Here is an 8,956-nt window from a genome sequence, read left to right as displayed (position 1 = left end):
CTTCTGAAGATAATATAGCTCTTCATCGGTGTCATCGATCACATCGCCGGTACACGTCTATCGAGAGGGGACAATCACCGACAAACAAGAAGAAACACAATCAATGCAATGCAACAATATGATGCATGATAATGACATGGCAATATGCTGGTGTTTTGAGCTAATGCACCTAGCTATGATTTAAATAAAGTTGGTTTGAATACATGATTCAAACTCCAACTCCATATATGATTATTTAAATGCCCCTTTATTTGTTTTGTCCAAAACAGAGGACAAACATTGTTCAAACATGCATGAAAATGGTACAGCTGGATTCCTTGAATTTTTCTGATAATTTTTCATATATAATTTATTTAATTTGGAGTTACGGTTGAATTTCTATGAATTTTAGAAGTTTTGGACATTTTCTGAAAATATTAAATCATTTAAGATTTATTTAAATTCCAGAAAGGAATTATTGCGTCAGCATGACGTTGGCATGACGTCAGCAGGTCAACAGGGGCTGGTCCGGGTCAAACATGACCCATGGGGCCCACTGGTCAGTGACTCAGGTGACTAACAGAGTTAATTAATTCTAACTAATCAAATTTATAGCCACGGGGCCCACTGTCAGTGTCAGCAGAGGTAATTAGTTTAACTAATTCAATTAGTACTAATCCTAATTAACTAACAGAGCTGGGCCCCACCTGTCATTGACCCAGGGGGTCAAACTGGGCCCACATGGTCAGTAGTCAACGGGGTCAAGCCCCTGGTCAGTAGGGTCAATCCCGCCGGCGTCTCGACACCGGCGAGGCCCGGGACGGTGGCGGCCGTCGGAAACACGCTACAGGGCACGGGCGAGGCCGTGCTTGGGCTCGTTCGAGAGCCCTTGCTGGTGCGCATCGAACGGTGGTGGTGGTCGTGCCTGTGGTGGCCGGTACCGACGACGGCGAGCTCGTGAGCGGCGGCCGGAGTTCGGGTGCGGTCGGGTTCGGCGTTGCTGCTCGCAAACGAGGGAGCTGAGGCGCTGGAGGGGCTCTACAGGTCACGGCAAGCACAACGGGTGCACGCGCGTGACCAAATGGTCACCGGGGTTTCGCCGGCGATGATCCCATGTGGCGGCGGCTGCTGTTAGCAAGGGGGTGGCGGCTACGGCAATCAAACGAAGGCGGAATTAGGGGGAAGAGGACCGGGGGCTCACAGCGGTGCCGACGGAACGCTCGGCGAGGTCGGGGACGGTCCGGAGCCGACGAATTTGACGGTGATGGCCGGCGGGTCCGAGGTAGAAGACGAGGGCGATGGCGACCTTGCTGGCCTCCCGGGGGTCGCGTGCGTCATGTGTGTAGCTCCACGGGGTCGGGACGGAGCTTAGGGATGCGGAGAGGGAGCGAGGAAGTGGCTGTGGCCGCGGTGGTTGCGAGCGGCGGCGATGAGCGCGCTCGAGCGCGAGAGGGGGAGAGCAGAGAAGGGAGAAGGGGGTCGGGAGAGAGTGAGAGAGAGGAGCGAGGGGGCTGCGTGGCATCTCCCGAAGAGGCCATGGCGAAGCGGCAAGCAGGAGGTGGCCGGGGTGGCGTCGGTGCTCGCCACCGAGCAGCTTCGGGGCGAGGGGGAGGAAGACGACAGAGAGGAGGAGGTGGGCTGGGCCGGCCAGCTCAGATGGGCCGCCAGGTGGGCTAGAATGCCAGGTAAGTTACAGGTGAGTACTCTGTTCTTTCTATTTTTTTTGTTTCTGTTTTCTAATTTTGCAGTTTTGTTTTAATTTGGTTTCTTAACCAAATTATTTTTGCAGCTCTCTGGGAATTATTGTGGATGCATTAAGGTTTATTCTAGAGCTCCACAAAATATTCCAGGATTATTGGAGCAATAAAAATATTTATAGAATTTATTTGCTCCAACTCAAATACAATTATGAATTAATTCAAAAACCATAAATGCATTGGAAAAATGTGCATGACCTCTGATTAAGGTTTTAACCTTTTCCCAGAAATAATGAACATTTTTGGAGGGCATTTTGGGTGCAAAGAAAATATTTGAATTGAACCTAGTTAAAATTATTATCCGCTAGGGTTTGAACATCCCCATTTCAAATTTAAAAGAAATTTAGACATGATGCAACAACCAAGCTAGCCCAAGTGCATAGCAAAGCCAGGGATGTGACAACTCACCCCCACTAAACAAGAATCTCGACCCGAGATTCAAGTGTAGGGTAAGACGATGGGAAACGCAACCTAACACAATCTTCACGATCCAGGGTGCACTTCAACTGAACGTTGATTCGTTCACCATCATTATCTTGATGTCTTGTTCCGAGAACTCCAACCAACATGACAACGAGAGGAGAAGGGAACTCTAGAAGGATCAATCTTCTCGAAGGTCGAACAACTCAGGATTAACTCTCGGAATGAGACATAGCAACATCTCTCGAGCTGAGAGATGAAGCACACATCCATAGGAATGGAGTGAAGCAGATGACGAAGGTTCACTAGGTAGACAACAATTTCACACCTAAAAAGGTGGTAAACGATTGTCAACGTGGCGAGGAGTTGAGTTGCCATGATACCACAACGAGACACCTTAGGAACCGTGACTCGTAGATATATCCCCTTAAGTGGCAAAAAGAATTACCTTTGATTCATAGATCATTGCAACTCTTTAAACCAGCCTAAGGCAATTCTCGAGCGATCGTTTGGAGGGGGTCAGTAGAATGGCATACTCGGACTTGGATGATGTGGATTACCTTGTTGAAGACAACGTAATGGATGAATTTGCTTACCACCGGAAATGGAAGAGACCCGTGGTAGAATGGCACATTGGCGGTGCAAGCTGGGAACAAAATGCAAATGCTGGGAATGATTCTGGTAACTAGGGAAGAACCCAACAATAACGAGTGAATTCACTGTTTGAAAAGGTCATAGCATTGCCGAGGAAAACTGAGAGCACTATATAGTTAATGCCGACGATCAAACCTAGCACTTGTGCGTGCTCTCAAGAACTTGAGCATCTCCATATTCATCAAGGTTTTACCAACATCAATGACAAGGATCCTGGCAACACCACTTACTACCATGATGAATGGTGATGGAGGATGCAGATGCAAAGGAAGATATCACCGTCTCAGATTTCACCTTGGCGGGGCCAAGGAAGCAAAATCTGGATAATCGACCGAGAGACATTTAGCACTCCGCTTCTAATGTTCTCCTTGATGTGCTAGCGTAACCCATTCATAAAGACGGTTTGATATCTAGAACATCAAGTAAAAGGTCGGACTTCGGGAAGACAAAAATCATAAGGCACAATTAGGGAGTAAATCCTACGAAGTCCTTATGGGAAGGTGGCCAACTTCTTCAATCAAGATACTATAATAATAGGTCTTCCGGCTGGGTGTGTTGGCCATAACATCCACTTCACCGGCTATCGAGGGACCAATATTATAGTTCTTGGGAAATGTTCCAACCATCATATCTACCTGAGATTCAGATCTGGTTGGTGTCAGGACATTCCAGACTCATCAAGTCTAGGAAGAAAATGAAAGTTGGCAACACAAATCGACGAGATGACATTGCGAGATTCTCGGGGAATGAACTACGATAGCAAGCTCCAAAACATGAGTTGGTTCTGCTACACACATGTGAACATGTTGTCTCAGACAAAACATGATCACATGGTAGTCTTACAATAAAACACTACCGAGTTCCGGTGGGGAACCATCAACGAGGATATCGGAGTCTTGTGCACGATCTAGAATTAACACAACAATTCCTTTTCCTTGAGCAAATCAATCAGTGGCTTGGGGTGCTAGGACTACATATGGAATGAAGGTTGCAAGTCTTCGAACCACAGAATACTTCGCACATATGCATGAATGATTTGAGACGATTCCAAAGGAAGCAACATTGACTTTCTCAAATTCATGGCGGCAACTTTCACCAAATGCACGTGTATAAGAGGAAGTCACTCCTTTCATCAAACAAATACTTCATGAGCTAGCATGAAGAAAATGCTTCAAAAGTTTCCAACACTAACTTATTGTTCAACAAGATCTTGGAGAAGATAAAATCATGTTGATGGGCTCAACAACAATTCATCGAGATTTCCATGAAGATGGAATTCCCTAATTATGTGAACAGGTGATAGCATTGGTCAGACCCATAAGATATAATGGTGTATGCTCCAGGAGTCAACCACGAGTAAGACAACATTACGAACATCGTTGGTTCTGATTTGATTTGAGAATAGCCCACACTCAAATCAAAGTTTTAACAAGATAATAGGTCCAACAACTGATCACAGGGACCAATCGATGAAGACATCACCTTTCTTCAACATACACACATACACGAAAGATATCCCTTAACATGAACTAAGTCAGACAAGCTTTTATCTTCCAACTCTCCAAGTTGCTGTTTAGCTTAACCAACTAGCTCAGGGTATCCAACACCGATTCTTGGAGAGAGGGTGGTTCACAAGAAACCAACTTGATCACGAGCTCAACATAACAGTCAGGGGACAACCTGGTAATACTTCCGAGAAGATATTCGGAAAATCACGAGCCACCGGTATGTTACTAAGCTCGAGAACAATCTCGCTTTTGAGGGCAAGACGATATGATCAAATGAGTGAGGACTTGACAAGATCCTAACTCATTAATCGAAGGGTGCACCGAAATAAGGACTAGGTAGCACGATCAGTCTTAGAAGGATGGTTCAAAAACCAACACGCTAAGAATGAAGTTATTGTCCTTTGACTACCAAGCAACGAGGTTGCTAGGGGTATTGATTTCACACATCACAATTCATTTGTCGGTATTTCGGTTGCATCAACACGAAGACCGAGGAATGACTAATGATGGTGAGAAGTATCACTACGTCAAAATTCATGAGAGTTGGTGCAGTTCTCATGACAATTCTGACATAAAGGGGGTAATACTCCAAGGTAGAACAGAACCAAAAGCTGGATTGGCATTTGATCTGCGGAATACAACTGCTTTGACCCAATCCTAGATATGGATGAGGTACTGGAGTTTGTTTCTCCAAGTTATCCAGGACAGAATGGCTTGACGGACCACAAGAGTAATAAGCATTGATAACACGAATGCACAATTACTCCTGACTATCAATTGATAGACGAGGGCCAGAAAACAACTAAAGAGGGACAACTCAAAGGAACATATGATTTTCTGAGTTGTGGATGCATGGACTAGCATGTCAAACGAATTCAACACATTTCTTCCGGATAACCCATGCAGAAAGGTTGAACTGGCAGAGTCACAATATAGAATCGAGAACCCATCGAGAGCACTCTGATTGTGATCTTTCGATCAGTGAGGAACATCTGCCATAAGCGGTTCATAGTATTTGGAAGAAGGAAATACCACGAACATCGAGGACTAATGCAAAGGTTACTAATAACCTAAAGGAACGAGCAAAACTATCAACATGAAGCAAGTAGGGTGAATCTCGGGTTCAAAACCCAGGAGTAGAATACCTACTACTAGTGGCATCACGGGACACAAATCATGGCTAGACCACTAGATGATCCCCTGAGACACCTAGGGTCATAATAATAACTCCAACATAAATGTCGAGGCAATAGAGTACCTCAACTCACCGTCTAGTGTGGTTAATCTGGCCATAAAGGACATCGGGAGCGGAAAGAAAGGATTTGCAAATGCATCAGATTATTTAGAAACCTGGGATGACTCGGAAAGCATAATGGCTGTAAATGCTCAGAAAAGATTTGAGACATTCACAAAAATGGTGGCATAACCACTCAGAAGCACAATATCAAGGTTTTCGAGATCAACAATTAACATATAGAAGTCGTAGGAACTGAACTCAAGCTTGAATCAAACAATCTTATAAGTCTACGGATTAGTAACACGTGATCCTGATAGAAAGAAGAGATAGCCTAGTTCTTAATCCCCGTAGGAAAGATAAGATGACTCAGATCAGAAGGGCATGAGGTATAAGGAGTAAAAGGAGCCTTACGTTCCATCCCACAATCAATTCCCTTACATAACTAAAGCATTTCTAGACTCGACTTCGACCAGTTTGGCTTGGTAATCCTACAGGCAGTCAAGCTCTGATACCAACGCTGTCAGGACCCCGACTCAATGCCACATCGATCTAGCATGTAACACCTCATATCACTTTGCGGCCTCACGCACGGTATTCCCACGGGTGTCGCCTTACCTTTGCCCGGGACCGTTTGCGCCTTTTGGCACACGTATATGACAGTGTCGCTAGCATCCATATGATAAGGAGCCCGGGCTGACATGGCTAGTCGTAAACCCAAAGTGGCACAGACTTACAGGGACAGGCATCCATGACCCAGCATCGAACGTGTCGGTCATCAGCGAGTGAATCCAGGGTGTAGCACTGGGCTAGCAGGACTCCGGTGAACCGGGCTATAGCGGGCTAACAGGACTCCGGTATTTATCGCGTGACATTTCCCCGAAGGGACAGACACAGGAACGAAGAAGGACACATGCCGGCCAGCCTAAGTGTTCCGGAGCAGTAGCAAGCTACCATGGCTCGGTGGAAACACTAGGAGACATTTCCCGGTAAGAGGGGCTACTAAAGATAAACAACTAGATAGTCAGATCCCACACATACCAAGCATTTCAATAACATACACACAATATGCTCGATATGTGCAAATACAACATGGCATCACAACATGACTCTACAACTCAAGTATTTTATTCAATAGGCTTCGAGGAGCGAGATATTACAAACATGGGTCTCATGACCCAACACTCAGAGCATACAAATCAAAGCACATGCGGAAGCTATCATGTTTGAGTACAGACATCTATAAATGAAAAAGGCTGAGAAGCCTGACTATCTACCAGATCCTGCCGAGGGCACAAGATCGTAGCTGAGGTAACAAGCTAAACATCGAAGTCCACGCGGAACTACTAGTGAGACTGAAGTCTCTCTGCAAAAACATAAAATAGGCAAACGTGAGTACAAATGTACCCAGCAAGACTTACATCAGATCTAACTACATATGCATCATTATCAACAAAGGGGGTGGTGGAGTTTAACTGCAGCAAGCCAGCTTTGACTCGGTGGCTAACCTGAACTACGACTGCAAGTAACTCTTTTGAGGTGGCGCACACGAGTCCACATATTCACCATAACAATACACCATTATGGATCCGCTCTCGTCTCCCTACGACAACGCCATCCATAACACTCACGCTTATCTTGCGCATTTTAGAGTATCCACTTTCACTTGTCTATGAACTGTACAAGGGGTCCAAGTTTCCATATCCGAGGAATCCGGCTATTCGAATAGATAATGATAACCCTGCAGGGGTGTACTTCTTCACACACGCTTTCGCCACTTATCGCCATGTACACGTCATGTACCTCGGCAACCTTCAAGCGGAAGCCGGGCGAGGGAGTCGGCCACGACCTGACTAACCGAACAAGTCTCTAGTCCAGGTTTATCGCCTATTCGGGTTCCATCCGCAAGGAGATCCGGCCGGGGTGTCGCTCACGGCCCCAAACGATGTGAGCAGGGTTCCCAAGCCCACCATCCGGGTGCCACTTGGTACACCGTGCCACTATGCCTAGTCTGTCCCAAGCCCACCTGTACCGGGTGCCACTTGGTAGACTACTAACACTACCTACAAACACCAGAAACTAGTTGCAACTCCTGGACAGAGATCAAGTTGATTAATAAGTCGAGAGAGCTTGGAGCGCCCGGAGCCCAATGTGTGGTAGTAACTGATCATGGATCACAAACACAGAACTCAGTTCCTGAGGACGGCGGCAATGAGACAACCCACCATGTACTCCTACATGGCCTCTCACCGCTACCTTTACCAAATCGTGTTCACACATTTAGCTCTCAACGGTAGGACATGTTGACCCCACCTCTGATTCATCCCCGATGAATCAGACCTGACTCAACTCTAAGCAGTAGCAGGCATGACAAACAAGCATGAATGAGTAGGCACATCAGGGCTCAAACAACTCCTACTCATGCTAGTGGGTTTCATCTATTTACTGTGGCAATGACAGGTCATGCAATGGATAAAGGGGTTCAGCTACCGCAGCAAGTAACAAATATGTCGTTGTTGTCCTAATGCAGTAAAAGAGAGCAGGAGCGAGATAGTGGGATTTTATCGGAATGAACAAGGGGGGGGGGTTGCTTGCCTGGCACTTCTGAAGATAATATAGCTCTTCATCGGTGTCATCGATCACATCGCCGGTACACGTCTATCGAGAGGGGACAATCACTGACAAACAAGAAGAAACACAATCAATGCAATGCAACAATATGATGCATGATAATGACATGGCAATATGCTGGTGTTTTGAGCTAATGCACCTAGCTATGATTTAAATGAAGTTGGTTTGAATACATGATTCAAACTCCAACTCCATATATGATTATTTAAATACCCCTTTTATTTGTTTTGTCCAAAACAGAGCACAAACATTGTTCAAACATGCATGAAAATGGTACAGATGGATTCCTTGAATTTTTCTGATAATTTTTCATATATAATTTATTTAATTTGGAGTTACGGTTGAATTTCTATGAATTTTAGAAGTTTTGGACATTTTCTGAAAATATTAAATCATTTAAGATTTATTTAAATTCCAGAAAGGAATTATTGCATCAGCATGACGTTGGCATGACGTCAGCGGGTCAACAGGGGCTGGTCCGGGTCAAACCTGACCCGTGGGGCCCACTGGTCAGTGACTCAGGTGACTAACAGAGTTAATTAATTCTAACTAATCAAATTTATAGCCACGGGGCCCACTGTCAGTGTCAGCAGGGGTAATTAGTTTAACTAATTCAATTAGTACTAATCCTAATTAACTAACAGAGCTGGGCCCCACCTGTCATTGACCCAGGGGGTCAAACTGGGCCCACATGGTCAGTAGTCAACGGGGTCAAACCCCTGGTCAGTAGGGTCAATCCCGCCGGCGTCTCGACGCCGACGAGGCCCGGGACG

The sequence above is a fragment of the Triticum dicoccoides genome, chromosome 7B, assembly GCF_002162155.2.
Source record: "Triticum dicoccoides isolate Atlit2015 ecotype Zavitan chromosome 7B, WEW_v2.0, whole genome shotgun sequence".
Classification (NCBI taxonomy): Eukaryota; Viridiplantae; Streptophyta; class Magnoliopsida; order Poales; family Poaceae; genus Triticum; species Triticum dicoccoides.
This window is presented reverse-complemented; position numbering follows the sequence as displayed.